At 43.5% G+C, this 18491-nt stretch overlaps 14 non-coding genes across 14 annotated transcripts; all 14 read left to right on the top strand.

Moving 5' to 3' along the window:
• The first annotated feature begins 2644 nt into the window (after positions 1-2644).
• TRNAL-AAG (transfer RNA leucine (anticodon AAG)) lies at positions 2645-2727 on the top strand. The gene has a single exon. It is a non-coding gene; the product is annotated as a tRNA-Leu (tRNA).
• A 1024-nt stretch (positions 2728-3751) lies between these two features.
• On the top strand, positions 3752-3834 carry TRNAL-UAG (transfer RNA leucine (anticodon UAG)). The gene has a single exon. It is a non-coding gene; the product is annotated as a tRNA-Leu (tRNA).
• Positions 3835-4466: 632 nt separating this feature from the next.
• On the top strand, positions 4467-4549 carry TRNAL-CAG (transfer RNA leucine (anticodon CAG)). The gene has a single exon. It is a non-coding gene; the product is annotated as a tRNA-Leu (tRNA).
• Positions 4550-4741: 192 nt separating this feature from the next.
• On the top strand, positions 4742-4824 carry TRNAL-AAG (transfer RNA leucine (anticodon AAG)). Its single transcript has one exon. It is a non-coding gene; the product is annotated as a tRNA-Leu (tRNA).
• Positions 4825-5848: 1024 nt separating this feature from the next.
• TRNAL-UAG (transfer RNA leucine (anticodon UAG)) lies at positions 5849-5931 on the top strand. Its single transcript has one exon. It is a non-coding gene; the product is annotated as a tRNA-Leu (tRNA).
• A 907-nt stretch (positions 5932-6838) lies between these two features.
• TRNAL-AAG (transfer RNA leucine (anticodon AAG)) lies at positions 6839-6921 on the top strand. Its single transcript has one exon. It is a non-coding gene; the product is annotated as a tRNA-Leu (tRNA).
• A 1024-nt stretch (positions 6922-7945) lies between these two features.
• TRNAL-UAG (transfer RNA leucine (anticodon UAG)) lies at positions 7946-8028 on the top strand. The gene has a single exon. It is a non-coding gene; the product is annotated as a tRNA-Leu (tRNA).
• A 632-nt stretch (positions 8029-8660) lies between these two features.
• Positions 8661-8743, top strand: TRNAL-CAG (transfer RNA leucine (anticodon CAG)). The gene has a single exon. It is a non-coding gene; the product is annotated as a tRNA-Leu (tRNA).
• A 1298-nt stretch (positions 8744-10041) lies between these two features.
• On the top strand, positions 10042-10124 carry TRNAL-UAG (transfer RNA leucine (anticodon UAG)). The gene has a single exon. It is a non-coding gene; the product is annotated as a tRNA-Leu (tRNA).
• A 632-nt stretch (positions 10125-10756) lies between these two features.
• Positions 10757-10839, top strand: TRNAL-CAG (transfer RNA leucine (anticodon CAG)). Its single transcript has one exon. It is a non-coding gene; the product is annotated as a tRNA-Leu (tRNA).
• A 192-nt stretch (positions 10840-11031) lies between these two features.
• Positions 11032-11114, top strand: TRNAL-AAG (transfer RNA leucine (anticodon AAG)). The gene has a single exon. It is a non-coding gene; the product is annotated as a tRNA-Leu (tRNA).
• Positions 11115-13128: 2014 nt separating this feature from the next.
• On the top strand, positions 13129-13211 carry TRNAL-AAG (transfer RNA leucine (anticodon AAG)). The gene has a single exon. It is a non-coding gene; the product is annotated as a tRNA-Leu (tRNA).
• Positions 13212-14235: 1024 nt separating this feature from the next.
• TRNAL-UAG (transfer RNA leucine (anticodon UAG)) lies at positions 14236-14318 on the top strand. The gene has a single exon. It is a non-coding gene; the product is annotated as a tRNA-Leu (tRNA).
• Positions 14319-14950: 632 nt separating this feature from the next.
• TRNAL-CAG (transfer RNA leucine (anticodon CAG)) lies at positions 14951-15033 on the top strand. The gene has a single exon. It is a non-coding gene; the product is annotated as a tRNA-Leu (tRNA).
• The last annotated feature ends 3458 nt before the right edge of the window (positions 15034-18491 follow it).

Raw genomic sequence — 18491 nt, 5'->3', positions numbered from 1 at the left:
CATTGAAATTCCTTGTTGAATTTGCTTTAGCTAGCCAAGAGGTGGCTGTTGACTCAATTTCAAAGCAGCTTTGGGCCGTTCAAGTGGCTGGTTAATAGCACTTTCTCTTTGTACGCCTTAAAGGCATAAAGAGTTCTTCATAGGTACTGCTCTCTATGGATTGTTCAAAGATCTGTTGGAAGTACTTATAATAGGATAAATAAATTGAGGGCATGCTTTTTCGGTACCCCACTTGCATGGCTGTCTGGCCTGTGGAAGGTTCTATAAATGCAAGTCAGGATGGCCGAGTGGTCTAAGGCGCTGCGTTCAGGTCGCAGTCTATTCTGGAGGCGTGGGTTCAAATCCCACTTCTGACAATTGTGTGTTTACTCTACTTTTTTCTTGAGAGAGAAAAAATCAGATCATTTCCTTCACATGGGCTTATATGGTTGTCTACTTGGAAAAGTGCAGTGAGTTTTTTTCTTGCTCTAGCCACTCATGACCTAAGATGTGTGCTTTTTTTGGTTCACAATATCTTTCCCTCTCTGTAGATGATCAGGCAACATGTGGTCAGGATTGCCGAGTGGTCTAAGGCGCTGCGTTAAGGCCGCAGTCTCTCCTGGAGACGTGGGTTTGAATCCCACTTCTGACAAAACTTTAAGTCCATTTTGTCTCTGAGTTCTTTTAGAATCTCAGCTAAAAATTGGCAGTGCATATAATATCTGAATAAGTAACAAACTTCAGTTTCAACTGCAAATTAATTTGCCCAATTCTGTCTTCAAGCTCGTATAATATTCTTCTAGCACTCGTGGTGTTTTATGTGTTTTTTGGGGGGTGCTTAAAAAGTACCTTTTATTAATGAAATGGGTTACATTCAGTCTTGTGATATTTTTGGTTTCCAATAAGTAGATTGTTAATTTTATGTAACATCATTTTCTAATGCTCCATTTAAGAGATGTTTCCACTATGAAATGCAGAGCAAGGGGAAAGAGCACAAGTGATAGAGCGAGTGAGTGAGAAGGGGTGTTGAGGATGGAGAGAATGAAACAAAGACAGAGTGAGTGAACGGCAGGTAGGCCTAGAAGAGGAGACTAGAAGTGAAGGCGACATACTTTTCCCTGCTTTTGACCTCCCACCCATCCCAAACCGACCACAAACGTACCATCTGTGCAACGTTGGTATGCAGAAATTCACGCCTCAGCCAGTGAGGGTGAGTCCAAGGCCAGGGGCTAGAGAGCAAAAGACTGCATGTGCTCAGACGTTCCCTGCTAGGGACAGTTGATCTGAAACAAGGTCTGCTCTCTTGTATCCAGCAAGGATCTAGAAATCCTGCATGAATCTGCAAGGCACAATGACAGCATACATTTGCATAATATGCCCCACCTTCTGCCTTCCTACTTCCTGTGCAGTAGTTGTTTGTTTAGAGAGAGAGGTCGCAGGCAAGGTAATTTTGTGAGTAGGATACAGGACCCTAAATAGCTGGTGAGAGGTATGAGGTATTCCAAAAGCATAAAAATTGTACACCTGTGAAATGAAATGCTTTCACATGTGATCTTCTGTGTTTATTGTCCTGTGCATAAAGTTGCACCTTGTGTTTGAAGGTTTAAATTATTTCAGGCTTGCATGGAGGCAGAAATTTCTGAGTGACTTTAATACATTTCTTAAGACTCTTCACTGTCAGGATGGCCGAGTGGTCTAAGGCGCTGTGGTTAGGCCGCAGTCTCCTCTGGAGGCGTGGGTTCAAATCTCACTTCTGACATGACTTTTTGAGATATAATCTCCTTTTTCAGGTTAACATCTGATGGAAGTTGCATCTGTTGGTCTTCACCTGGGATGTGATTCCGTCCTCATCTAGTCAAGAGAGCTGGGGTTTCTCATATATTTCGGTTGTATAAAGTCTTGCTGACAAAGTGCAGTCCTTACTATATGAGCATAGGACCCATGTAAGAGCTCATCTGGAAGAGTCATGCTCTTGTATGCCCTGGCCAGACAGGCCATGCAAATATGGAAGAATGCCTAGCATCTGGTAGACAGTTGGACTCCAGCACACTTACGGCAATTTCCTCAGGGCTGTGATCAGGGGCTGCTTAGATTTGCGTATTCCACCCTATGTTGTGACATTGAAATTCCTTGTTGAATTTGCTTTAGCTAGCCAAGAGGTGGCTGTTGACTCAATTTCAAAGCAGCTTTGGGCCGTTCAAGTGGCTGGTTAATAGCACTTTCTCTTTGTACGCCTTAAAGGTCTAAAGAGTTCTTCATAGGTACTGCTCTCTATGGATTGTTCAAAGATCTGTTGGAAGTACTTATAATAGGATAAATAAATTGAGGGCATGCCTTTTCGGTACCCCACTTGCATGGCTGTCTGGCCTGTGGAAGGTTTTACAAATGCAAGTCAGGATGGCCGAGTGGTCTAAGGCGCTGTTTTCAGGTCGCAGTCTCTTTGGAGGCGTGGGTTCAAATCCCACTTCTGACAATTGTATGTTTACTCTACTTTTTTCTTGAGAGAGAAAAAATCAGATCATTTCCCTCACAATGGCTTATATGGTTGTCTACTTGGAAAAGTGCAGTGAGTTTCTTTCTTGCTCTCGCCACTCATGACCTAAGATGTGTGCTTTTTTTGGTTCACAATATCTTTCCCTCTCTGTAGATGATCAAGCAACATGTGGTCAGGATGGCCGAGTGGTCTAAGGCGCTGCGTTAAGGCCGCAGTCTCTCCTGGAGGCGTGGGTTCGAATCCCACTTCTGACAAAACTTTAAGTCCATTTTGTCTCTGAGTTCTTTTTAGAATCTCAGCTAAAAATTGGCAGTGCATAAAATATCTGAATAAGTAAAAACTTCAGTTTCAACTGCAAATTAATTTGCCCAATTCTGTCTTCAAGCTCGTATAATATTCTTCTAGCACTCGTGGTGTTTTATGTGTTTTTTGGGGGGTGCTTAAAAAGTCCCTTTTATTAATGAAATGGGTTACATTCAGTCTTGTGATTTTTTTGGTTTCCAATAAGTAGATTGTTAATTTTATGTAACCTCATTTTCTAATGCTCCATTCAAGAGATGTTTCCACTATGAAATGCAGAGCAAGGGGAAAGAGCACAAGTGATAGAGCGAGTGAGTGAGAAGGGGTGTTGAGGAAGGAGAGAATGAAACAAAGACAGAGTGAGTGAACGGCAGGTAGGCCTAGAAGAGGAGACTAGAAGTGAAGGCGACATACTTTTCCCTGCTTTTGACCTCCCACCCATCCCAAACCGACCACAAACGTACCATCTATGCAACGTTGGTATGCAGAAATTCACGCCTCAGCCAGTGAGGGTGAGTCCCAGGCCAGGGGCTAGAGAGCAAAAGACTGCATGTGCTCAGACGTTCCCTGCTAGGGACAGTTGATCTGAAACAAGGTCTGCTCTCTTGTATCCAGCAAGGATCTAGAAATCCTGCATGAATCTGCAAGGCACAATGACAGCATACATTTGCATAATATGCCCCACCTTCTGCCTTCCTACTTCCTGTGCAGTAGTTGTTTGTGTAGAGAGAGAGGTCGCAGGCAAGGTAATTTTGTGAGTCGGATACAGGACCCTAAAAAGCTGGTGAGAGGTATGAGGTATTCTAAAAGCATAAAAATTGTACACCTGTGAAATGAAATGCTTTCACATGTGATCTTCTGTGTTTATTGTCCTGTGCATAAAGTTGCACCTTGTGTTTGAAGGTTTAAATTATTTCAGGCTTGCATGGAGGCAGAAATTTCTGAGTGACTTTTATACATTTCTTAAGACTCTGCTCTGTCAGGATGGCCGAGTGGTCTAAGGCGCTGTGTTTAGACCGCAGTCTCCTCTGGAGGCGTGGGTTCAAATCCCACTTCTGACATGACTTTTGGAGATGTAATCTCCTTTTTCAGGTTAACATCTGATGGAAGTTGCATCTGTTGGTCTTCACCTGGGATGTGATTCCGTCCTCATCTAGTCAAGAGAGCCGGGGTTTCTCATATATTTCGGTTGTAGAAAGTCTTGCTGACAAAGTGCAGTCCTTACTATATGAGCATAGGACCCATGTAAGAGCTCATCTGGAAGAGTCATGCTCTTGTATGCCCTGGCCAGACAGGCCATGCAAATATGGAAGAATGCCTAGCATCTGGTAGACAGTTGGACTCCAGCACACTTACGGCAATTTCCTCAGGGCTGTGATCAGGGGCTGCTTAGATTTGCGTATTCCACCCTATGTTGTGACATTGAAATTCCTTGTTGAATTTGCTTTAGCTAGCCAAGAGGTGGCTGTTGACTCAATTTCAAAGCAGCTTTGGGCCGTTCAAGTGGCTGGTTAATAGCACTTTCTCTTTGTACGCCTTAAAGGCATAAAGAGTTCTTCATAGGTACTGCTCTCTATGGATTGTTCAAAGATCTGTTGGAAGTACTTATAATAGGATAAATAAATTGAGGGCATGCTTTTTCGGTACCCCACTTGCATGGCTGTCTGGCCTGTGGAAGGTTCTATAAATGCAAGTCAGGATGGCCGAGTGGTCTAAGGCGCTGCGTTCAGGTCGCAGTCTCTTCTGGAGGCGTGGGTTCAAATCCCACTTCTGACAATTGTGTGTTTACTCTACTTTTTTCTTGGGAGAGAAAAAATCAGATCATTTCCCTCACATGGGCTTATATGGTTGTCTACTTGGAAAAGTGCAGTGAGTTTTTTTCTTGCTCTAGCCACTCATGACCTAAGATGTGTGCTTTTTTTGGTTCACAATATCTTCCCCTCTCTGTAGATGATCAAGCAACGTGTGGTCAGGATGGCCGAGTGGTCTAAGGCGCTGCGTTAAGTCCGCAGTCTCTCCTGGAGGCGTGGGTTCGAATCCCACTTCTGACAAACCTTTAAGTCCATTTTGTCTCTGAGTTATTTTAGAATCTCAGCTAAAAATTGGCAGTGCATATAATATCTGAATAAGTAACAAACTTCAGTTTCAACTGCAAATTAATTTGCCCAATTCTGTCTTCAAGCTCGTATAATATTCTTCTAGCACTCGTGGTGTTTTATGTGTTTTTTGGGGGGTGCTTAAAAAGTCCCTTTTATTAATGAAATGGGTTACATTCAGACTTGTGATATTTTTGGTTTCCAATAAGTAGATTGTTAATTTTATGTAACCTCATTTTCTAATGCTCCATTCAAGAGATGTTTCCACTATGAAATGCAGAGCAAGGGGAAAGAGCACACGTGATAGAGCGAGTGAGTGAGAAGGGGTGTTGAGGAAGGAGAGAATGAAACAAAGACAGAGTGAGTGAACGGCAGGTAGGCCTAGAAGAGGAGACTAGAAGTGAAGGCGACATACTTTTCCCTGCTTTTGACCTCCCACCCATCCCAAACCGACCACATACGTACCATCTATGCAACGTTGGTATGCAGAAATTCACGCCTCAGCCAGTGAGGGTAAGTCCCAGGCCAGGGGCTAGAGAGCAAAAGACTGCATGTGCTCAGACGTTCCCTGCTAGGGACAGTTGATCTGAAACAAGGTCTGCTCTCTTGTATCCAGCAAGGATCTAGAAATCCTGCATGAATCTGCAAGGCACAATGACAGCATACATTTGCATAATATGCCCCACCTTCTGCCTTCCTACTTCCTGTGCAGTAGTTGTTTGTGTAGAGAGAGAGGTCGCATGCAAGGTAATTTTGTGAGTAGGATACAGGACCCTAAATAGCTGGTGAGAGGTATGAGGTATTCTAAAAGCATAAAAATTGTACACCTGTGAAATGAAATGCTTTCACATGTGATCTTCTGTGTTTATTGTCCTGTGCATAAAGTTGCACCTTGTGTTTGAAGGTTTAAATTATTTCAGGCTTGCATGGAGGCAGAAATTTCTGAGTGACTTTTATACATTTCTTAAGACTCTGCACTGTCAGGATGGCCGAGTGGTCTAAGGCGCTGTGTTTAGGCCGCAGTCTCCTCTGGAGGCGTGGGTTCGAATCCCACTTCTGACATGACTTTTGGAGATGTAATCTCCTTTTTCAGGTTAACATCTGATGGAAGTTGCATCTGTTGGTCTTCACCTGGGATGTGATTCCGTCCTCATCTAGTCAAGAGAGCTGGGGTTTCTCATATATTTCGGTTGTATAAAGTCTTGCTGACAAAGTGCAGTCCTTACTATATGAGCATAGGACCCATGTAAGAGCTCATCTGGAAGAGTCATGCTCTTGTATGCCCTGGCCAGACAGGCAATGCAAATATGGAAGAATGCCTAGCATCTGGTAGACAGTTGGACTCCAGCACACTTACGGCAATTTCCTCAGGGCTGTGATCAGGGGCTGCTTAGATTTGCGTATTCCACCCTATGTTGTGACATTGAAATTCCTTGTTGAATTTGCTTTAGCTAGCCAAGAGGTGGCTGTTGACTCAATTTCAAAGCAGCTTTGGGCCGTTCAAGTGGCTGGTTAATATCACTTTCTCTTTGTGCGCCTTAAAGGCATAAAGAGTTCTTCATAGGTACTGCTCTCTATGGATTGTTCAAAGATCTGTTGGAAGTACTTATAATAGGATAAATAAATTGAGGGCATGCTTTTTCGGTACCCCACTTGCATGGCTGTCTGGCCTGTGGAAGGTTCTATAAATGCAAGTCAGGATGGCCGAGTGGTCTAAGGCGCTGCGTTCAGGTCGCAGTCTATTCTGGAGGCGTGGGTTCAAATCCCACTTCTGACAATTGTGTGTTTACTCTCCTTTTTTCTTGAGAGAGAAAAAATCTGATCATTTCCTTCACATGGGCTTATATGGTTGTCTACTTGGAAAAGTGCAGTGAGTTTTTTTCTTGCTCTAGCCACTCATGACCTAAGATGTGTGCTTTTTTTGGTTCACAATATCTTTCCCTCTCTGTAGATGATCAAGCAACATGTGGTCAGGATGGCCGAGTGGTCTAAGGCGCTGCGTTAAGGCTGCAGTCTCTCCTGGAGACGTGGGTTCGAATCCCACTTCTGACAAAACTTTAAGTCCATTTTGTCTCTGAGTTCTTTTAGAATCTCAGCTAAAAATTGGCAGTGCATATAATATCTGAATAAGTAACAAACTTCAGTTTCAACTGCAAATTAATTTGCCCAATTCTGTCTTCAAGCTCGTATAATATTCTTCTAGCACTCGTGGTGTTTTATGTGTTTTTTGGGGGGTGCTTAAAAAGTCCCTTTTATTAATGAAATGGGTTACATTCAGTCTTGTGATATTTTTGGTTTCCAATAAGTAGATTGTTAATTTTATGTAACCTCATTTTCTAATGCTCCATTCAAGAGATGTTTCCACTATGAAATGCAGAGCAAGGGGAAAGAGCACAAGTGATAGAGCGAGTGAGTGAGAAGGGGTGTTGAGGATGGAGAGAATGAAACAAAGACAGAGTGAGTGAACGGCAGGTAGGCCTAGAAGAGGAGACTAGAAGTGAAGGCGACATACTTTTCCCTGCTTTTGACCTCCCACCCATCCCAAACCGACCACAAACGTACCATCTGTGCAACGTTGGTATGCAGAAATTCACGCCTCAGCCAGTGAGGGTGAGTCCAAGGCCAGGGGCTAGAGAGCAAAAGACTGCATGTGCTCAGACGTTCCCTGCTAGGGACAGTTGATCTGAAACAAGGTCTGCTCTCTTGTATCCAGCAAGGATCTAGAAATCCTGCATGAATCTGCAAGGCACAATGACAGCATACATTTGCATAATATGCCCCACCTTCTGCCTTCCTACTTCCTGTGCAGTAGTTGTTTGTTTAGAGAGAGAGGTCGCAGGCAAGGTAATTTTGTGAGTAGGATACAGGACCCTAAATAGCTGGTGAGAGGTATGAGGTATTCTAAAAGCATAAAAATTGTACACCTGTGAAATGAAATGCTTTCACATGTGATCTTCTGTGTTTATTGTCCTGTGCATAAAGTTGCACCTTGTGTTTGAAGGTTTAAATTATTTCAGGCTTGCATGGAGGCAGACATTTCTGAGTGACTTTTATACATTTCTTAAGACTCTTCACTGTCAGGATGGCCGAGTGGTCTAAGGCGCTGTGTTTAGGCCGCAGTCTCCTCTGGAGGCGTGGGTTCAAATCTCACTTCTGACATGACTTTTTGAGATATAATCTCCTTTTTCAGGTTAACATCTGATGGAAGTTGCATCTGTTGGTCTTCACCTGGGATGTGATTCCGTCCTCATCCAGTCAAGAGAGCTGGGGTTTCTCATATATTTCGGTTGTATAAATTCTTGCTGACAAAGTGCAGTCCTTACTATATGAGCATAGGACCCATGTAAGAGCTCATCTGGAAGAGTCATGCTCTTGTATGCCCTGGCCGGACAGGCCATGCAAATATGGAAGAATGCCTAGCATCTGGTAGACAGTTGGACTCCAGCACACTTACGGCAATTTCCTCAGGGCTGTGATCAGGGGCTGCTTAGATTTGCGTATTCCACCCTATGTTGTGACATTGAAATTCCTTGTTGAATTTGCTTTAGCTAGCCAAGAGGTGGCTGTTGACTCAATTTCAAAGCAGCTTTGGGCCTTTCAAGTGGCTGGTTAATAGCACTTTCTCTTTGTACGCCTTAAAGGTCTAAAGAGTTCTTCATAGGTACTGCTCTCTATGGATTGTTCAAAGATCTGTTGGAAGTACTTATAATAGGATAAATAAATTGAGGGCATGCCTTTTCGGTACCCCACTTGCATGGCTGTCTGGCCTGTGGAAGGTTCCACAAATGCAAGTCAGGATGGCCGAGTGGTCTAAGGCGCTGCGTTCAGGTCGCAGTCTCTTCTGGAGGCGTGGGTTCAAATCCCACTTCTGACAATTGTGTGTTTACTCTACTTTTTTCTTGGGAGAGAAAAAATCAGATCATTTCCCTCACATGGGCTTATATGGTTGTCTACTTGGAAAAGTGCAGTGAGTTTTTTTCTTGCTCTAGCCACTCATGACCTAAGATGTGTGCTTTTTTTGGTTCACAATATCTTTCCCTCTCTGTAGATGATCAAGCAACGTGTGGTCAGGATGGCGGAGTGGTCTAAGGTGCTGCGTTAAGTCCGCAGTCTCTCCTGGAGGCGTGGGTTCGAATCCCACTTCTGACAAACCTTTAAGTCCATTTTGTCTCTGAGTTCTTTTAGAATCTCAGCTAAAAATTGGCAGTGCATATAATATCTGAATAAGTAACAACTTCAGTTTCAACTGCAAATTAATTTGCCCAATTCTGTCTTCAAGCTCGTATAATATTCTTCTAGCACTCGTGGTGTTTTATGTGTTTTTTGGGGGGTGCTTAAAAAGTCCCTTTTATTAATGAAATGGGTTACATTCAGACTTGTGATATTTTTGGTTTCCAATAAGTAGATTGTTAATTTTATGTAATCTCATTTTCTAATGCTCCATTCAAGAGATGTTTCCACTATGAAATGCAGAGCAAGGGGAAAGAGCACAAGTGATAGAGCGAGTGAGTGAGAAGGGGTGTTGAGGAAGGAGAGAATGAAACAAAGACAGAGTGAGTGAACGGCAGGTAGGCCTAGAAGAGGAGACTAGAAGTGAAGGCGACATACTTTTCCCTGCTTTTGACCTCCCACCCATCCCAAACCGACCACATACGTACCATCTATGCAACGTTGGTATGCAGAAATTCACGCCTCAGCCAGTGAGGGTAAGTCCCAGGCCAGGGGCTAGAGAGCAAAAGACTACATGTGCTCAGACGTTCCCTGCTAGGGACAGTTGATCTGAAACAAGGTCTGCTCTCTTGTATCCAGCAACGATCTAGAAATCCTGCATGAATCTGCAAGGCACAATGACAGCATACATTTGCATAATATGCCCCACCTTCTGCCTTCCTACTTCCTGTGCAGTAGTTGTTTGTGTAGAGAGAGAGGTCGCATGCAAGGTAATTTTGTGAGTAGGATACAGGACCCTAAATAGCTGGTGAGAGGTATGAGGTATTCTAAAAGCATAAAAATTGTACACCTGTGAAATGAAATGCTTTCACATGTGATCTTCTGTGTTTATTGTCCTGTGCATAAAGTTGCACCTTGTGTTTGAAGGTTTAAATTATTTCAGGCTTGCATGGAGGCAGAAATTTCTGAGTGACTTTTATACATTTCTTAAGACTCTGCACTGTCAGGATGGCCGAGTGGTCTAAGGCGCTGTGTTTAGGCCACAGTCTCCTCTGGAGGCGTGGGTTCGAATCCCACTTCTGACATGACTTTTGGAGATGTAATCTCCTTTTTCAGGTTAACATCTGATGGAAGTTGCATCTGTTGGTCTTCACCTGGGATGTGATTCCGTCCTCATCTAGTCAAGAGAGCTGGGGTTTCTCATATATTTCGGTTGTATAAAGTCTTGCTGACAAAGTGCAGTCCTTACTATATGAGCATAGGACCCATGTAAGAGCTCATCTGGAAGAGTCATGCTCTTGTATGCCCTGGCCAGACAGGCAATGCAAATATGGAAGAATGCCTAGCATCTGGTAGACAGTTGGACTCCAGCACACTTACGGCAATTTCCTCAGGGCTGTGATCAGGGGCTGCTTAGATTTGCGTATTCCACCCTATGTTGTGACATTGAAATTCCTTGTTGAATTTGCTTTAGCTAGCCAAGAGGTGGCTGTTGACTCAATTTCAAAGCAGCTTTGGGCCGTTCAAGTGGCTGGTTAATAGCACTTTCTCTTTGTACGCCTTAAAGGTCTAAAGAGTTCTTCATAGGTACTGCTCTCTATGGATTGTTCAAAGATCTGTTGGAAGTACTTATAATAGGATAAATAAATTGAGGGCATGCCTTTTCGGTACCCCACTTGCATGGCTGTCTGGCCTGTGGAAGGTTCCACAAATGCAAGTCAGGATGGCCGAGTGGTCTAAGGCGCTGCGTTCAGGTCGCAGTCTCTTCTGGAGGCGTGGGTTCAAATCCCACTTCTGACAATTGTGTGTTTACTCTACTTTTTTCTTGAGAGAGAAAAAAATAGATCATTTCCCTCCCATGGGCTTATATGGTTGTCTACTTGGAAAAGTGCAGTGAGTTTTTTTCTTGCTCTAGCCACTCATGACCTAAGATGTGTGCTTTTCTTGGTTCACAATATCTTTCCCTCTCTGTAGATGATCAAGAAACATGTGGTCAGGATGGCCGAGTGGTCTAAGGCGCTGCGTTAAGGCCGCAGTCTCTAGTGGAGGCGTGGGTTCGAATCCCACTTCTGACAAAACTTTAAGTCCATTTTGTCTCTGAGTTCTTTTAGAATCTCAGCTAAAAATTGGCAGTGCATAAAATATCTGAATAAGTAACAAACTTCAGTTTCAACTGCAAATTAATTTGCCCAATTCTGTCTTCAAGCTCGTGTAATATTCTTCTAGCACTCGTGGTGTTTTATGTGTTTTTTGGGGGGTGCTTAAAAAGTCCCTTTTATTAATGAAATGGGTTACATTCAGTCTTGTGATATTTTTGGTTTCCAATAAGTAGATTGTTAATTTTATGTAACCTCATTTTCTAATGCTCCATTCAAGAGATGTTTCCACTATGAAATGCAGAGCAAGGGGAACGATCACAAGTGATAGAGCGAGTGAGTGAGAAGGGGTGTTGAGGAAGGAGAGAATGAAACAAAGACAGAGTGAGTGAACGGCAGGTACGCCTAGAAGAGGAGACTAGAAGTGAAGGCGACATACTTTTCCCTGCTTTTGACCTCCCACCCATCCCAAACCGACCACAAACGTACCATCTATGCAACGTTGGTATGCAGAAATTCACGCCTCAGCCAGTGAGGGTGAGTCCCAGGCCAGGGGCTAGAGAGCAAAAGACTGCATGTTCTCAGACGTTCCCTGCTAGGGACAGTTGATCTGAAACAAGGTCTGCTCTCTTGTATCCAGCAAGGATCTAGAAATCCTGCATGAATCTGCAAGGCACAATGACAGCATACATTTGCATAATATGCCCCACCTTCTGCCTTCCTACTTCCTGTGCAGTAGTTGCTTGTGTAGAGAGAGAGGTCGCAGGCAAGGTAATTTTGTGAGTAGGATACAGGACCCTAAATAGCTGGTGAGAGGTATGAGGTATTCTAAAAGCATAAAAATTGTACACCTGTGAAATGAAATACTTTCACATGTGATCTTCTGTGTTTATTGTCCTGTGCATAAAGTTGCACCTTGTGTTTGAAGGTTTAAATTATTTCAGGCTTGCATGGAGGCAGAAATTTCTGAGTGACTTTTATACATTTCTTAAGACTCTGCACTGTCAGGATGGCCGAGTGGTCTAAGGAGCTGTGTTTAGGCCGCAGTCTCCTCTGGAGTCGTGGGTTCGAATCCCACTTCTGACATGACTTTTGGAGATGTAATCTCCTTTTTCAGGTTAACATCTGATGGAAGTTGCATCTGTTGATCTTCACCTGGGATGTGATTCCGTCATCATCTAGTCAAGAGAGCTGGGGTTTCTCATATATTTCGGTTGTATAAAGTCTTGCTGACAAAGTGCAGTCCTTACTATATGAGCATAGGACCCATGTAAGAGATCATCTGGAAGAGTCACGCTCTTGTATGCCCTGGCCAGACAGGCCATGCAAATATGGAAGAATGCCTAGCATCTGGTAGACAGTTGGACTCCAGCACACTTACGGCAATTTCCTCAGGGCTGTGATCAGGGGCTGCTTAGATTTGCGTATTCCACCCTATGTTGTGACATTGAAATTCCTTGTTGAATTTGCTTTAGCTATCCAAGAGGTGGCTGTTGACTCAATTTCAAAGCAGCTTTGGGCCGTTCAAGTGGCTGGTTAATAGCACTTTCTCTTTGTACGCCTTAAAGGTCTAAAGAGTTCTTCATAGGTACTGCTCTCTATGGATTGTTCAAAGATCTGTTGGAAGTACTTATAATAGGATAAATAAATTGAGGGCATGCCTTTTCGGTACCCCACTTGCATGGCTGTCTGGCCTGTGGAAGGTTCCACAAATGCAAGTCAGGATGGCCGAGTTGCCTAAGGCGCTGCGTTCAGGTCGCAGTCTCTTCTGGAGGCGTGGGTTCAAATCCCACTTCTGACAATTGTGTGTTTACTCTACTTTTTTCTTGAGAGAGAAAAAATCAGATCATTTCCCTCACATGGGCTTATATGGTTGTCTACTTGGAAAAGTGCAGTGAGTTTTTTTCTTGCTCTAGCCACTCATGACCTAAGATGTGTGCTTTTTTTGGTTTACAATATCTTTCCCTCTCTGTAGATGATCAAGCAACATGTGGTCAGGATGGCCGAGTGGTCTAAGGCGCTGCGTTAAGGCCGCAGTCTCTCCTGGAGGCGTGGGTTCGAATCCCACTTCTGACAAAACTTTAAGTCCATTTTGTCTCTGAGTTCTTTTAGAATCTCAGCTAAAAATTGGCAGTGCATATAATATCTGGATAAGTAACAAACTTCAGTTTCGACTGCAAATTAATTTGCCCAATTCTGTCTTCAAGCTCGTATAATATTCTTCTAGCACTCGTGGTGTTTTATGTGTTTTTTGGGGGTTGCTCAAAAAGTCCCTTTTATTAATGAAATGGGTTACATTCAGTCTTGTGATATTTTTGGTTTCCAATAAGTAGATTGTTAATTTTATGTAACCTCATTTTCTAATGCTCCATTCAAGAGATGTTTCCACTATGAAATGCAGAGCAAGGGGAAAGAGCACAAGTGATAGAGCGAGTGAGTGAGAAGGGGTGTTGAGGAAGGAGAGAATGAAACAAAGACAGAGTGAGTGAACGGCAGGTATGCCTAGAAGAGGAGACTAGAAGTGAAGGCGACATACTTTTCCCTGCTTTTGACCTCCCACCCATCCCAAACCGACCACAAACGTACCATCTATGCAACGTTGGTATGCAGAAATTCACGCCTCAGCCAGTGAGGGTGAGTCCCAGGCCAGGGGCTAGAGAGCAAAAGACTGCATGTGCTCAGACGTTCCCTGCTAGGGACAGTTGATCTGAAACAAGGTCTGCACTCTTGTATCCAGCAAGGATCTAGAAATACTGCATGAATCTGCAAGGCACAATGACAGCACACATTTGCATAATATGCCCCACCTTCTGCCTTCCTACTTCCTGTGCAGTAGTTGCTTGTGTAGAGAGAGAGGTCGCAGGCAAGGTAATTTTGTGAGTAGGATACAGGACCCTAAATAGCTGGTGAGAGGTATGAGGTATTCTAAAAGCATAAAAATTGTACACCTGTGAAATGAAATACTTTCACATGTGATCTTCTGTGTTTATTGTCCTGTGCATAAAGTTGCACCTTGTGTTTGAAGGTTTAAATTATTTCAGGCTTGCATGGAGGCAGAAATTTCTGAGTGACTTGTATACATTTCTTAAGATTCTGCACTGTCAGGATGGCCGAGTGGTCTAAGGCGCTGTGTTTAGGCCGCAGTCTCCTCTGGAGGCGTGGGTTTGAATCCCACTTCTGACATGACTTTTGGAGATGTAATCTCCTTTTTCAGGTTAACATCTGATGGAAGTTGCATCTGTTGGTCTTCACCTGGGATGTGATTCCGTCCTCATCTAGTCAAGAGAGCTGGGGTTTCTCATATATTTCGGTTGTATGAAGTCTTGCTGACAAAGTGCAGTCCTTACTATATGAGCATAGGACCCATGTAAGAGCTCATCTGGAAGAGTCATGCTCTTGTATGCCCTGGCCAGACAGGCCATGCAAATATGGAAGAATGCCTAGCATCTGGTAGACAGTTGGACTCCAGCACACTTACGGCAATTTCCTCAGGGCTGTGATCAGGGGCTGCTTAGATTTGCGTATTCCACCCTATGTTGTGACATTGAAATTCCTTGTTGAATTTGCTTTAGCTAGCCAAGAGGTGGCTGTTGACTCAATTTCAAAGCAGCTTTGGGCCGTTCAAGTGGCTGGTTAATAGCACTTTCTCTTTGTACGCCTTAAAGGTCTAAAGAGTTCTTCATAGGTACTGCTCTCTATGGATTGTTCAAAGATCTGTTGGAAGTACTTATAATAGGATACATAAATTGAGGGCATGCCTTTTCGGTACCCCACTTGCATGGCTGTCTGGCCTGTGGAAGGTTTTACAAATGCAAGTCAGGATGGCCGAGTGGTCTAAGGCGCTGTGTTCAGGTCGCAGTCTCTTTTGGAGGCGTGGGTTCAAATCCCACTTCTGACAATTGTGTGTTTACTCTACTTTTTTCTTGAGAGAGAAAAAATCAGATCATTTCCCTCACAATGGCTTATATGGTTGTCTACTTGGAAAAGTGCAGTGAGTTTTTTTCTTGCTCTCGCCACTCATGACCTAAGATGTGTGCTTTTTTTGGTTCACAATATCTTTCCCTCTCTGTAGATGATCAAGCAACATGTGGTCAGGATGGCCGAGTGGTCTAAAGCACTGCGTTAAGGCCGCAGTCTCTCCTGGAGGTGTGGGTTCGAATCCCACGTCTGACAAAACTTTAAGTCCATTTTGTCTCTGAGTTCTTTTAGAATCTCAGCTAAAAATTGGCAGTGCATATAATATCTGAATAAGTAACAAACTTCAGTTTCAACTGCAAATTAATTTGCCCAATTCTGTCTTCAAGCTCGTATAATATTCTTCTAGCACTCGTGGTGTTTTATGTGTTTTTTGGGGGGTGCTTAAAAAGTCCCTTTTATTAATGAAATGGGTTACATTCAGTCTTGTGATATTTTTGGTTTCCAATAAGTAGATTGTTAATTTTATGTAACATCATTTTCTAATGCTCCATTCAAGAGATGTTTCCACTATGAAATGCAGAGCAAGGGGAAAGAGCACAAGTGATAGAGCGAGTGAGTGAGAAGGGGTGTTGAGGATGGAGAGAATGAAACAAAGACAGAGTGAGCGAACGGCAGCTAGGCCTAGAAGAGGAGACTAGAAGTGAAGGCGACATACTTTTCCCTGCTTTTGACCTCCCACCCATCCCAAACCGACCACAAACGTACCATCTATGCAACGTTGGTATGCAGAAATTCACGCCTCAGCCAGTGAGGGTGAGTCCCAGGCCAGGGGCTAGAGAGCAAAAGACTGCATGTGCTCAGACGTTCCCTGCTAGGGACAGTTGATCTGAAACAAGGTCTGCTCTCTTGTATCCAGCAAGGATCTAGAAATCCTGCATGAATCTGCAAGGCACAATGACAGCATACATTTGCATAATATGCCCCACCTTCTGCCTTCCTACTTCCTGTGCATTAGTTGTTTGTGTAGAGAGAGAGGTCGCAGGCAAGGTAATTTTGTGAGTAGGATACAGGACCCTAAATAGCTGGTGAGAGGTATGAGGTATTCTAAAAGCATACAAATTGTACACCTGTGAAATGAAATGCTTTCACATGTGATCTTCTGTGTTTATTGTCCTGTGCATAAAGTTGCAACTTGTGTTTGAAGGTTTAAATTATTTCAGGCTTGCATGGAGGCAGAAATTTCTGAGTGACTTTTATACATTTCTTAAGACTCTTCGCTGTCAGGATGGCCGAGTGGTCTAAGGCGCTGTGTTTAGGCCGCAGTTTCCTCTGGAGGTGTGGGTTCGAATCTCACTTCTGACATGACTTTTTGAGATATAATCTCCTTTTTCAGGTTAACATCAGATGGAAGTTGCATCTGTTGGTCTTCACCTGGGATGTGATTCCGTCCTCATCTAGTCAAGAGAGCTGGGGTTTCTCATATATTTCGGTTGTATAAAGTCTTGCTGACAAAGTGCAGTCCTTACTATATGAGCATAGGACCCATGTAAGAGCTCATCTGGAAGAGTCATGCTCTTGTATGCCCTGGCCAGAAAGGCCATGCAAATATGGAAGAATGCCTAGCATCTGGTAGACAGTTGGACTCCAGCACACTTATGGCAATTTCCTCAGGTCTGTGATCAGGAGCTGCTTAGATTTGCGTATTCCACCCTATGTTGTGACATTGAAATTCCTTGTTGAATTTGCTTTAGCTAGCCAAGAGGTGGCTGTTGACTCAATTTCAAAGCAGCTTTGGGCCGTTCAAGTGGCTGGTTAATAGCACTTTCTCTTTGTACGCCTTAAAGGTTCAAAGAGTTCTTCATAGGTACTGCTCTCTATGGATTGTTCAAAGATCTGTTGGAAGTACTTATAATAGGATAAATAAATTGAGGGCATGCCTTTTCGGTACCCCACTTGCATGGCAGTCTGGCCTGTGGAAGGTTCCACAAAAGCAAGTCAGGATGGCCGAGTGGTCTAATGTTCTGCGTTCAGGTCGCAGTCTCTTCTGGAGGCGTGGGTTCAAATCCCACTTCTGACAATTGTGTGCTTACTCTACTTTTTTCTTGAGAGAGAAAAAATCAGATCATTTCCCTCACATGGGCTTATATGGTTGTCTACTTGGAAAAGTGCAGTGAGTTTTTTTCTTGCTCTAGCCACTCATGACCTAAGATGTGTGCTTTTTTTGGTTCACAATATCTTTCCCTCTCTGTAGATGATCAAGCAACATGTGGTCAGGATGGCCGAGTGGTCTAAGGCGCTGCGTTAAGGCTGCGGTCTCTCCTGGAGGCGTGGGTTCGGATCCCACTTCTGATAAAACTTTGAGTCCATTTTGTCTCTGAGTTCTTTTAGAATCTCAGCTAAAAATTGGCAGTGCATATAATATCTGAATAAGTAACAAACTTCAGTTTCAACTGCAAATTAATTTGCCCAATTCTGTCTTCAAGCTCGTATAATATTCTTCTAGCACTCGTGGTGTTTTATGTGTTTTTTGGGGGGTGCTTAAAAAGTCCCTTTTATTAATGAAATGGGTTACATTCAGACTTGTGATATTTTTGGTTTCCAATAAGTAGATTGTTAATTTTATGTAACCTCATTTTCTAATGCTCCATTCAAGAGATGTTTCCACTATGAAATGCAGAGCAAGGGGAAAGAGCACAAGTGATAGAGCGAGTGAGTGAGAAGGGGTGTTGAGGAAGGAGAGAATGAAACAAAGACAGAGTGAGTGAACGGCAGGTAGGCCTAGAAGAGGAGACTAGAAGTGAAGGCGACATACTTTTCCATGCTTTTGACCTCCCACCCATCCCAAACCGACCACAAACGTACCATCTATGCAACGTTGGTATGCAGAAATTCACGCCTCAGCCAGTGAGGGTAAGTCCCAGGCCAGGGGCTAGAGAGCAAAAGACTGCATGTGCTCAGACGTTCCCTGCTAGGGACAGTTAATCTGAAACAAGGTCTGCTCTCTTGTATCCAGCAAGGATCTAGAAATCCTGCATGAATCTGCAAGGCACAATGACAGCATACATTTGCATAATATGCCCCACCTTCTGCCTTCCTACTTCCTGTGCAGTAGTTGTTTGTGTAGAGAGAGAGGTCGCATGCAAGGTAATTTTGTGAGTAGGATACAGGACCCTAAATAGCTGGTGAGAGGTATGAGGTATTCTAAAAGCATAAAAATTGTACACCTGTGAAATGAAATGCTTTCACATGTGATCTTCTGTGTTTATTGTCCTGTGCATAAAGTTGCACCTTGTGTTTGAAGGTTTAAATTATTTCAGGCTTGCATGGAGGCAGAAATTTCTGAGTGACTTTTATACATTTCTTAAGACTCTGCACTGTCAGGATGGCCGAGTGGTCTAAGGCGCTGTGTTTAGGCCGCAGTCTCCTCTGGAGGCGCGG

The sequence above is a fragment of the Lissotriton vulgaris genome, chromosome 8, assembly GCF_964263255.1.
Source record: "Lissotriton vulgaris chromosome 8, aLisVul1.2, whole genome shotgun sequence".
Taxonomy (NCBI): domain Eukaryota; kingdom Metazoa; phylum Chordata; class Amphibia; order Caudata; family Salamandridae; genus Lissotriton; species Lissotriton vulgaris.
The sequence above is the reverse complement of the archived record's forward strand: the minus strand, read 5'-3'. Positions and strand labels throughout refer to the sequence as shown.